Here is a 12713-nt window from a genome sequence, read left to right as displayed (position 1 = left end):
TGTTAATCAGCGAGATTCCCATAGGGTTCAGTGTTAATCAGTGAGATTCCCACAGGGTTCAGTGTTAATCAGTGAGACTCCCATAGGGTTCAGTATTAATCGGTGAGACTCCCATAGGGTTCAGTGTTAATCAATGAGACTCCCATAGGGTTCAGTGTTAATCAGTGAGACTCCCACAGGGTTCAGTGTTCATCAGAGAGACTCCCATAGGGTTCAGTGTTAATCAGTGAGACTGCCATCGGGTTCAGTGTTAATCAGTGAGACTCCCATAGGGTTCAGTGTTAATCAGTGGGGCTTTCACAGTGTTCAGTGTTAATCAGTGAGACTCCCATAGGGTTCAGTGTTAATCAGTGGGGCTCCCACAGGGTTCAGTGTTAATCAGTGAGACTCCCATAGGGTTCATTGTTAATCAGTGAGACTCCCACAGGGTTCAGTGTTAATCAGTGAGACTCCAACAGGGTCCAGTGGTAATCAGTGGGACTTCCATAGGGTTCAGTGTTAATCAGTGAGACTCCCATAGGGTTCAGTGTTAATCACTGAGACTCCCATAAGGTTCAGTGTTAATCAGTGAGACTCCCACAGGGTGTCAGTGTTAATCAATGAGACTCCCACAGGGTTCAGTGTTAATCAGTGAGGCTCCCACAGGGTTCAGTGTTAATCAGTGAGACTCCCACAGGGTTCAGTGTTAATCAGTGAGACTCCCACAGGGTTCAGTGTTAATCAGTGAGACTCCCACAGGGTTCAGTGTTAATCAGTGAGACTCCCACAGGGTTCAGTTTAATCGGTGAGACTCCCATAGGGTTCAGTGTTAATCATTGAGACTCCCATAGGGTTCGGTGTTAATCAGTGAGACTCCCATAGGGTTCAGTGTTAATCAGTCAGACTCCCATAGGGTTCAGTGTTAATCAGTGAGACTCCCATAGGGTTCAGTGTTAAACAGTGAGACTCCCACAGGGTTCATGTGTTAATCAGTGAGACTCCCTCAGGGTTCAGTGTTAATCAGTGAGACTCCCACAGGGTTCAGTGTTAATCAGTGAGACTCCCACAGGGTTCAGTGTTAATCAGTGAGACTCCCACAGGGTTCAGTGTTAATCAATGAGACTCCCATAGGGTTCAGTGTTAATCAGTGAGACTCCCACAGGGTTCAGTATTAATCGGTGAGACTCCCATAGGGTTCAGTGTTAATCAGTGAGACTCCCATAGGGTTCGGTGTTAATCAGTGAGACTCCCATAGGGTTCAGTGTTAATCAGTGAGACTCCCATAGGGTTCGGTGTTAATCAGTGAGACTCCCATAGGGTTCAGTGTTAATCAGTGAGACTCCCATAGGGTTCAGTGTTGATCAGTGAGACTCCCACAGGGTTCATGTGTTAATCAGTGAGACTCCCACAGGGTTCATGTGTTAATCAGTGAGACTCCCATAGGGTTCAGTGTTAATCAATGAGACTCCCATAGGGTTCAGTGTTGATCAGTGAGACTCCCACAGGGTTCATGTGTTAATCAGTGAGACTCCCACAGGGTTCATGTGTTAATCAGTGAGACTCCCATAGGGTTCAGTGTTAATCAATGAGACTCCCATAGGGTTCAGTGTTAATCAGTGAGACTCCAACAGGGTTCAGTATTAATCAGTGAGACTCCAACAGGGTTCAGTGTTAATCAGTGAGATTCCCACAGGGTTCAGTGTTAATCAGTGAGACTCCCATAGTGTTCAGTGTAAATCACTGAGACTCCCATTGGGTTCGGTGTTAATCAGTGAGACTCCCATAGGGTTCAGTTTTAATCAGTGAGACTCCCATACGGTTCAGTTTTAATCAGTGAGACTCCCATAGGGTTCAGTGTTAATCAGGGAGACTCCCATAGGGTTCAGTGTTAATCAGTGAGACTCCCATAGGGTTCAGTGTTAATCAGTGAGACTCCCATAGGGTTCAGTGTTAATCAGTGAGACTCCCACAGGGTTCAGTGTTAATCAGTGAGACACCCACAGGGTTCTGTGTTAATCAGTGAGTCTCCCATAGGGTTCAGTGTTAATCAGTGAGACTCCCACAGGGTTCAGTGTTAATCAGTGAGACACCCACAGGGTTCTGTGTTAATCAGTGAGACTCCCACAGGGTTCAGTGTTAATCAGTGAGACTCCCATAGGGTCCAGTGTTAATCAGTGAGACTCTCACAGGGTTCAGTGTTAATCAGTGAGACTCCCATAGGGTTCAGTGTTAATCAGAGAGACTCCCACAGGGTTCAGTGTTAATCAACGCGATTCCCATAGGGTTCAGTGTTAATCAGTGAGACTCCCACAGGGTTCAGTGTTAATCAGTGAGACTCCCATTGGGTCAGTATTAATCGGTGAGACTCCCATAGGGTTCAGTGTTAATCAGTGAGACTCCCATAGGGTTCAGTGTTAATCAGTGAGCCTACCACAGGGTTCAGTGTTAATCAGTGAAATTCCCACAGGGTTCAGTGTTAATCAGTGAGACTCCCACAGGGTTCAGTGTTAATCAGTGAGACTCCCATAGGGTTCAGTGTTAATCAGTGAGACTCCCACAGGGTTCAGTGTTTATCATTGAGACTCCCATAGGGTTCAGTGTTAATCAGTGAGACTCCCATAGGGTTCAGTGTTAATCAGTGAGACTCCCACAGGGTTCAGTGTTAATCAGTGAGACTCCCACAGGGTTCAGTGTTAATCAATGAGACTCCCATAGGGTTCAGTGTTAATCAGTGAGACTCCCATAGGGTTCAGTGTTAATCAGTGAGACTCCCATAGGGTTCGGTGTTAATCAGTGAGACTCCCATAGGGTTCAGTGTTAATCAATGAGTCTCCCATAGGGTTCGGTGTTAATCAGTGAGACTCCCATAGGGTTCAGTGTTAATCAGTGAGACTCCCATAGGGTTCAGTGTTAATCAGTGAGACTCCCACAGGGTTCATGTGTTAATCAATGAGACTCCCTCAGGGTTCAGTGTTAATCAGTGAGACTCCCACAGGGTTCAGTGTTAATCAATGAGACTCCCATAGGGTTCAATGTTAATCAGTGAGACTCCTATAGGGTTCAGTGTTAATCAGTGAGACTCCCACAGGGTTCAGTGTTAATCAGTGAGACTCCCACAGGGTTCAGTTTTAATCAATGAGACTCCCACAGGGTTCAGTATTAATCGGTGAGACTCCCATAGGGTTCAGTGTTAATCAGTGAGACTCCCATAGGGTTCGTTGTTAATCAGTGAGACTCCCATAGGGTTCAGTGTTAATCATTGAGACTCCCATAGGGTTCGATGTTAATCAGTGAGACTCCCATAGGGTTCAGTGTTAGTCAGTGAGACTCCCATAGGGTTCAGTGTTAATCAGTGAGACTCCCACAGGGTTCATGTGTTAATCAGTGAGACTCCCATAGGGTTCAGTGTTAATCAATGAGACTCCCATAGGGTTCAGTGTTAATCAGTGAGACTCCAACAGGGTTCAGTGTTAATCAGTGAGATTCCCACAGGGTTCAGTGTTAATCAGTGAGATTCCCACAGGGTTCAGTGTTAATCAGTGAGACTCCCATAGTGTTCAGTGTAAATCACTGAGACTCCCATTGGGTTCGGTGTTAATCAGTGAGACTCCCATAGGGTTCAGTTTTAATCAGTGAGACTCCCATAGGGTTCAGTTTTAATCAGTGAGACTCCCATAGGGTTCAGTGTTAATCAGTGAGACTCCCATAGGGTTCAGTGTTAATAAGTGAGACTCCCATAGGGTTCAGTGTTAATCAGTGAGACTCCCATAGGGTTCAGTGTTAATCAGTGAGACTCCCACAGGGTTCAGTGTTAATCAGTGAGACACCCATAGGGTTCTGTGTTAATCAGTGAGACTCCCATAGGGTTCAGTGTTAATCAGTGAGACTCCCACAGGGTTCAGTGTTAATCAGTGAGACTCCCATAGGGTCCAGTGTTAATCAGTGAGACTCCCATAGGGTTCAGTGTTAATCAGTGAGACTCCCACAGGGTTCAGTGTTAATCAGCGAGATTCCCATAGGGTTCAGTGTTAATCAGTGAGACTCCCACAGGGTTCAGTGTTAATCAGTGAGACTCCCATTGGGTCAGTATTAATCGGTGAGACTCCCATAGGGTTCAGTGTTAATCAGTGAGACTCCCTTAGGGTTCAGTGTTAATCAGTGAGACTACCACAGGGTTCAGTGTTAATCAGTGAGACTACCACAGGGTTCAGTGTTAATCAGTGAGACTCCCATAGGGTTCAGTGTTAATCAGTGAGACTCCCACAGGGTTCAGTGTTTATCAGTGAGACTCCCATAGGGTTCAGTGTTAATCAGTGAGACTCCCATAGGGTTCAGTGTTAATCAGTCAGACTCCCATAGGGTTCAGTGTTAATCAGTGAGACTCCCACAGGGTTCATGTGTTAATCAGTGAGACTCCCATAGGGTTCAGTGTTAATCAGTGAGACTCCCACAGGGTTCGGTGTTAATCAGTGAGACTCCCACAGGGTTCAGTGTTAATCAGTGAGACTCCCACAGGGTTCAGTGTTAATCAGTGAGACTCCCACAGGGTTCAGTGTTAATCAGTGAGACTCCCACAGGGTTCATTCTTAATCAGTGAGACTCCCATAGGGTTCAGTGTTAATCAGTGAGACTCCCACAGGGTTCAGTGTTAACCAGTGACACTCCCACAGGGTTCATTGTTAATCAGTGAGACTCCCATAGGGTTCAGTGTAAATCAGTGAGACTCCCATAGGGTTCAGTGTTAATCAGTGAGACTCCCGCAGGGTTCAGTGTTAATCAGTGAGACACCCACAGGGTTCTGTGTTAATCAGTGAGACTCCCATAGGGTTCAGTGTTAATCAGTGAGACTCCCACAGGGTTCAGTGTTAATCAGTGAGACTCCCACAGGTTTCAGTGTTAATCAGTGAGACTCCCACAGGGTTCAGTGTTAATCAGTGAGACTCGCATAGGGTTCAGTGTTAATCAGTGAGACACGCACAGGGTTCAGTGTTAATCAGCGAGATTCCCATAGGGTTCAGTGTTAATCAGTGAGATTCCCACAGGGTTCAGTGTTAATCAGTGAGACTCCCACAGGGTTCAGTGTTCATCAGTGAGACTCCCATAGGGTTCAGTGTTAATCAGTGAGACTCCCATCGGGTTCAGTGTTAATCAGTGAGACTCCCATAGGGTTCAGTGTTAATCAGTGGGGCTTTCACAGTGTTCAATGTTAATCAGTGAGACTCCCATAGGGTTCAGTGTTAATCAGTGGGGCTCCCACAGGGTTCAGTGTTAATCAGTGAGACTCCCATAGGGTTCATTGTTAAACAGTGAGAATCCCAGAGGGTTCAGTGTTAATCAGTGAGACTCCAACAGGGTCCAGTGGTAATCAGTGAGACTTCCATAGGGTACAGTGTTAATCAGTGAGACTCCCATAGGGTTCAGTGTTAATCACTGAGACTCCCATAAGGTTCAGTGTTAATCAGTGAGACTCCCACAGGGTTTCAGTGTTAATCAATGAGACTCCCACAGGGTTCAGTGTTAATCAGTGAGACTCCCACAGGGTTCAGTGTTAATCAGTGAGACTCCCACAGGGTTCAGTGTTAATCAGTGATACTCCCACAGGGTTCAGTGTTAATCAGTGAGACTCCCACAGGGTTCAGTGTTAATCAGTGATACTCGCACAGGGTTCAGTTTTAATCAATGAGACTCCCACAGGGTTCAGTATTAATCGGTGAGACTCCCATAGGGTCCAGTGTTAATCAGTGAGACTCCCATAGGGTTCGGTGTTAATCAGTGAGACTCCCATAGGGTTCAGTGTTAATCAGTGAGACTCCCATAGGGTTCGGTGTTAATCAGTGAGACTCCCATAGGGTTCAGTGTTAATCAGTGAGACTCCCATAGGGTTCAGTGTTAATCAGTGAGACTCCCACAGGGTTCATGTGTTAATCAGTGAGACTCCCTCAGGGTTCAGTGTTAATCAGTGAGACTCCCATAGGGTTCAGTGTTAATCAGTGAGACTCCCACAGCGTTCAGTGTTAATCAGTGAGACTCCCACAGGGTTCAGTTTTAATCAATGAGACTCCCACAGGGTTCAGTATTAATCGGTGAGACTCCCATAGGGTTCAGTGTTAATCAGTGAGACTCCCATAGGGTTCGGTGTTAATCAGTGAGACTCCCATAGGGTTCAGTGTTAATCAGTGAGACTCCCATAGGGTTCGGTGTTAATCAGTGAGACTCCCATAGGGTTCAGTGTCAATCAGTGAGACCCCCATAGGGTTCAGTGTTAATCAGTGAGACTCCCACAGGGTTCATGTGTTAATCAGTGAGACTCCCACAGGGTTCATGTGTTAATCAGTGAGACTCCCATAGGGTTCAGTGTTAATCAATGAGACTCCCATAGTGTTCAGTGTAAATCACTGAGACTCCCATTGGGTTCGGTGTTAATCAGTGAGACTCCCATAGGGTTCAGTTTTAATCAGTGAGACTCCCATAGGGTTCAGTTTTAATCAGTGAGACTCCCATAGGGTTCAGTGTTAATCAGGGAGACTCCCATAGGGTTCAGTGTTAATTAGTGAGACTCCCATAGGGTTCAGTGTTAATCAGTGAGACCCCCATAGGGTTCAGTGTTAATCAGTGAGACTCCCACAGGGTTCAGTGTTAATCAGTTAGACTCCCACAGGGTTCAGTGTTTATCAGTGAGACTCCCACAGGGTTCATTCTTAATCAGTGAGACTCCCATAGGGTTCAGTGTTAATCAGTGAGACTCCCACAGGGTTCAGTGTTAATCAGTGAGACTCGCATAGGGTTCAGTGTTAATCAGTGAGACTCCCTTAGGGTTCAGTGTTAATCAGTGAGACTACCACAGGGTTCAGTGTTAATCAGTGAAATTCCCACAGGTTTCAGTGTTAATCAGTGAGACTCCCACAGGGTTCAGTGTTAATCAGTGAGACTCCCATAGGGTTCAGTGTTAATCAGTGAGACTCCCACAGGGTTCAGTGTTTATCAGTGAGACTCCCATAGGGTTCAGTGTTAATCAGTGAGACTCCCATAGGGTTCAGTGTTAATCAGTCAGACTCCCATAGGGTTCAGTGTTAATCAATGAGACTCCCACAGGGTTCATTTGTTAATCAGTGAGACTCCCATAGGGTTCAGAGTTAATCAGTGAGACTCCCACAGGGTTCGGTGTTAATCAGTGAGACTCCCACAGGGTTCAGTGTTAATCAGTGAGACTCCCACAGGGTTCAGTGTTAATCAGTGAGACTCCCACAGGGTTCAGTGTTAATCAGTGAGACTCCCACAGGGTTCATTCTTAATCAGTGAGACTCCCATAGGGTTCAGTGTTAATCAGTGAGACTCCCACAGGGTTCAGTGTTAATCAGTGACACTCCCACAGGGTTCATTGTTAATCAGTGAGACTCCCATAGGGTTCAGTGTAAATCAGTGAGACTCCCATAGGGTTCAGTGTTAATCAGTGAGACTCCCGCAGGGTTCAGTGTTAATCAGTGAGACACCCACAGGGTTCTGTGTTAATCAGTGAGACTCCCACAGGGTTCAGTGTTAATCAGTGAGACTTGCATAGGGTTCAGTGTTAATCAGTGAGACACGCACAGGGTTCAGTGTTAATCAGCGAGATTCCCATAGGGTTCAGTGTTAATCAGTGAGATTCCCACAGGGTTCAGTGTTAATCAGTGAGACTCCCATAGGGTTCAGTATTAATCGGTGAGACTCCCATAGGGTTCAGGGTTAATCAGTGAGACTCCCATAGGGTTCAGTGTTAATCAGTGAGACTCCCACAGGGTTCAGTGTTAATCAGTTAGACTCCCACAGGGTTCAGTGTTTATCAGTGAGACTCCCACAGGGTTCATTCTTAATCAGTGAGACTCCCATAGGGTTCAGTGTTAATCAGTGAGACTCCCACAGGGTTCAGTGTTAATCAGTGAGACTCGCATAGGGTTCAGTGTTAATCAGTGAGACTCCCTTAGGGTTCAGTGTTAATCAGTGAGACTACCACAGGGTTCAGTGTTAATCAGTGAAATTCCCACAGGTTTCAGTGTTAATCAGTGAGACTCCCACAGGGTTCAGTGTTAATCAGTGAGACTCCCATAGGGTTCAGTGTTAATCAGTGAGACTCCCATAGGGTTCAGTGTTAATCAGTCAGACTCCCATAGGGTTCAGTGTTAATCAATGAGACTCCCACAGGGTTCATTTGTTAATCAGTGAGACTCCCATAGGGTTCAGAGTTAATCAGTGAGACTCCCACAGGGTTCGGTGTTAATCAGTGAGACTCCCACAGGGTTCAGTGTTAATCAGTGAGACTCCCACAGGGTTCAGTGTTAATCAGTGAGACTCCCACAGGGTTCAGTGTTAATCAGTGAGACTCCCACAGGGTTCATTCTTAATCAGTGAGACTCCCATAGGGTTCAGTGTTAATCAGTGAGACTCCCACAGGGTTCAGTGTTAATCAGTGACACTCCCACAGGGTTCATTGTTAATCAGTGAGACTCCCATAGGGTTCAGTGTAAATCAGTGAGACTCCCATAGGGTTCAGTGTTAATCAGTGAGACTCCCGCAGGGTTCAGTGTTAATCAGTGAGACACCCACAGGGTTCTGTGTTAATCAGTGAGACTCCCATAGGGTTCAGTGTTAATCAGTGAGACTCCCACAGGGTTCAGTGTTAATCAGTGAGACTCCCACAGGGTTCAGTGTTAATCAGTGAGACTCCCACAGGGTTCAGTGTTAATCAGTGAGACTTGCATAGGGTTCAGTGTTAATCAGTGAGACACGCACAGGGTTCAGTGTTAATCAGCGAGATTCCCATAGGATTCAGTGTTAATCAGTGAGATTCCCACAGGGTTCAGTGTTAATCAGTGAGACTCCCATAGGGTTCAGTATTAATCGGTGAGACTCCCATAGGGTTCAGGGTTAATCAGTGAGACTCCCATAGGGTTCAGTGTTAATCAGTGAGACTCCCACAGGGTTCAGTGTTCATCAGTGAGACTCCCATAGGGTTCAGTGTTAATCAGTGAGACTCCCATCGGGTTCAGTGTTAATCAGTGAGACTCCCATAGGGTTCAGTGTTAATCAGTGGGGCTTTCACAGTGTTCAGTGTTAATCAGTGAGACTCCCATAGGGTTCAGTGTTAATCAGTGGGGCTCCCACAGGGTTCAGTGTTAATCAGTGAGACTCCCATAGGGTTCATTGTTAAACAGTGAGACTCCCACAGGGTTCAGTGTTAATCAGTGAGACTCCCGCAGGGTTCAGTGTTAATCAGTGAGACACCCACAGGGTTCTGTGTTAATCAGTGAGACTCCCATAGGGTTCAGTGTTAATCAGTGAGACTCCCACAGGGTTCAGTGTTAATCAGTGAGACTCCCACAGGGTTCAGTGTTAATCAGTGAGACTCCCACAGGGTTCAGTGTTAATCAGTGAGACTTGCATAGGGTTCAGTGTTAATCAGTGAGACACGCACAGGGTTCAGTGTTAATCAGCGAGAATCACATAGGGTTCAGTGTTAATCAGTGAGATTCCCACAGGGTTCAGTGTTAATCAGTGAGACTCCCATAGGGTTCAGTATTAATCGGTGAGACTCCCATAGGGTTCAGGGTTAATCAGTGAGACTCCCATAGGGTTCAGTGTTAATCAGTGAGACTCCCACAGGGTTCAGTGTTAATCAGTTAGACTCCCACAGGGTTCAGTGTTTATCAGTGAGACTCCCACAGGGTTCATTCTTAATCAGTGAGACTCCCATAGGGTTCAGTGTTAATCAGTGAGACTCCCACAGGGTTCAGTGTTAATCAGTGAGACTCGCATAGGGTTCAGTGTTAATCAGTGAGACTACCACAGGGTTCAGTGTTAATCAGTGAAATTCCCACAGGTTTCAGTGTTAATCAGTGAGACTCCCACAGGGTTCAGTGTTAATCAGTGAGACTCCCATAGGGTTCAGTGTTAATCAGTGAGACTCCCACAGGGTTCAGTGTTTATCAGTGAGACTCCCATAGGGTTCAGTGTTAATCAGTGAGACTCCCACAGGGTTCAGTGTTAATCAGTGAGACTCCCATAGGGTTCAGTGTTAATCAGTGAGACTCCCACAGGGTTCAGTGTTTATCAGTGAGACTCCCATAGGGTTCAGTGTTAATCAGTGAGACTCCCATAGGGTTCAGTGTTAATCAGTCAGACTCCCATAGGGTTCAGTGTTAATCAATGAGACTCCCACAGGGTTCATTTGTTAATCAGTGAGACTCCCATAGGGTTCAGAGTTAATCAGTGAGACTCCCACAGGGTTCGGTGTTAATCAGTGAGACTCCCACAGGGTTCAGTGTTAATCAGTGAGACTCCCACAGGGTTCAGTGTTAATCAGTGAGACTCCCACAGGGTTCAGTGTTAATCAGTGAGACTCCCACAGGGTTCATTCTTAATCAGTGAGACTCCCATAGGGTTCAGTGTTAATCAGTGAGACTCCCACAGGGTTCAGTGTTAATCAGTGACACTCCCACAGGATTCATTGTTAATCAGTGAGACTCCCATAGGGTTCAGTGTAAATCAGTGAGACTCCCATAGGGTTCAGTGTTAATCAGTGAGACTCCCGCAGGGTTCAGTGTTAATCAGTGAGACACCCACAGGGTTCTGTGTTAATCAGTGAGACTCCCATAGGGTTCAGTGTTAATCAGTGAGACTCCCACAGGGTTCAGTGTTAATCAGTGAGACTCCCACAGGGTTCAGTGTTAATCAGTGAGACTCCCACAGGGTTCAGTGTTAATCAGTGAGACTTGCATAGGGTTCAGTGTTAATCAGTGAGACACGCACAGGGTTCAGTGTTAATCAGCGAGATTCCCATAGGGTTCACTGTTAATCAGTGAGATTCCCACAGGGTTCAGTGTTAATCAGTGAGACTCCCATAGGGTTCAGTATTAATCGGTGAGACTCCCATAGGGTTCAGGGTTAATCAGTGAGACTCCCATAGGGTTCAGTGTTAATCAGTGAGACTCCCACAGGGTTCAGTGTTCATCAGTGAGACTCCCATAGGGTTCAGTGTTAATCAGTGAGACTCCCATCGGGTTCAGTGTTAATCAGTGAGACTCCCATAGGGTTCAGTGTTAATCAGTGGGGCTTTCACAGTGTTCAGTGTTAATCAGTGAGACTCCCATAGGGTTCAGTGTTAATCAGTGGGGCTCCCACAGGGTTCAGTGTTAATCAGTGAGACTCCCATAGGGTTCATTGTTAAACAGTGAGACTCCCACAGGGTTCAGTGTTAATCAGTGAGACTCCAACAGGGTCCAGTGGTAATCAGTGAGACTTCCATAGGGTACAGTGTTAATCAGTGAGACTCCCATAGGGTTCAGTGTTAATCACTGAGACTCCCATAAGGTTCAGTGTTAATGAGTGAGACTCCCACAGGGTTTCAGTGTTAATCAATGAGACTCCCACAGGGTTCAGTGTTAATCAGTGAGACTCCCACAGGGTTCAGTGTTAATCAGTGAGACTCCCACAGGGTTCAGTGTTAATCAGTGATACTCCCACAGGGTTCAGTGTTAATCAGTGAGACTCCCATAGGGTTCAGTGTTAATCAGTGAGACTCCCATAGGGTTCGGTGTTAATCAGTGAGACTCCCATAGGGTTCAGTGTTAATCAGTGAGACTCCCACAGGGTTCAGTGTTAATCAGTGAGACTTGCATAGGGTTCAGTGTTAATCAGTGAGACACGCACAGGGTTCAGTGTTAATCAGCGAGATTCCCATAGGGTTCAGTGTTAATCAGTGAGATTCCCACAGGGTTCAGTGTTAATCAGTGAGACTCCCATAGGGTTCAGTATTAATCGGTGAGACTCCCATAGGGTTCAGGGTTAATCAGTGAGACTCCCATAGGGTTCAGTGTTAATCAGTGAGACTCCCACAGGGTTCAGTGTTCATCAGTGAGACTCCCATAGGGTTCAGTGTTAATCAGTGAGACTCCCATCGGGTTCAGTGTTAATCAGTGAGACTCCCATAGGGTTCAGTGTTAATCAGTGGGGCTTTCACAGTGTTCAGTGTTAATCAGTGAGACTCCCATAGGGTTCAGTGTTAATCAGTGGGGCTCCCTCAGTGTTCAGTGTTAATCAGTGAGACTCCCATAGGGTTCATTGTTAAACAGTGAGACTCCCACAGGGTTCAGTGTTAATCAGTGAGACTCCAACAGGGTCCAGTGGTAATCAGTGAGACTTCCATAGGGTACAGTGTTAATCAGTGAGACTCCCATAGGGTTCAGTGTTAATCACTGAGACTCCCATAAGGTTCAGTGTTAATCAGTGAGACTCCCACAGGGTTTCAGTGTTAATCAATGAGACTCCCACAGGGTTCAGTGTTAATCAGTGAGACTCCCACAGGGTTCAGTGTTAATCAGTGAGACTCCCACAGGGTTCAGTGTTAATCAGTGATACTCCCACAGGGTTCAGTGTTAATCAGTGAGACTCCCACAGGGTTCAGTGTTAATCAGTGAGACTCGCACAGGGTTCAGTTTTAATCAATGAGACTTCCACAGGGTTCAGTATTAATATGTGAGACTCCCATAGGGTTCAGTGTTAATCAGTGAGTCTCCCATAGGGTTCGGTGTTAATCAGTGAGACTCCCATAGGGTTCAGTGTTAATCAGTGAGACTCCCATAGGGTTCGGTGTTAATCAGTGAGACTCCCATAGGGTTCAGTGTTAATCAGTGAGACTCCCATAGGGTTCAGTGTTAATCAGTGAGACTCCCACAGGGTTCATGTGTTAATCAGTGAGACTC

Source organism: Petromyzon marinus, unplaced genomic scaffold, assembly GCF_048934315.1.
Source record: "Petromyzon marinus isolate PM22_M1 ecotype Great Lakes invasive population unplaced genomic scaffold, UKy_Petmar_22M1.pri1.0 PM_Scaffold_5, whole genome shotgun sequence".
Taxonomy (NCBI): domain Eukaryota; kingdom Metazoa; phylum Chordata; class Hyperoartia; order Petromyzontiformes; family Petromyzontidae; genus Petromyzon; species Petromyzon marinus.
Note: the sequence above shows the minus strand (reverse complement) of the source record.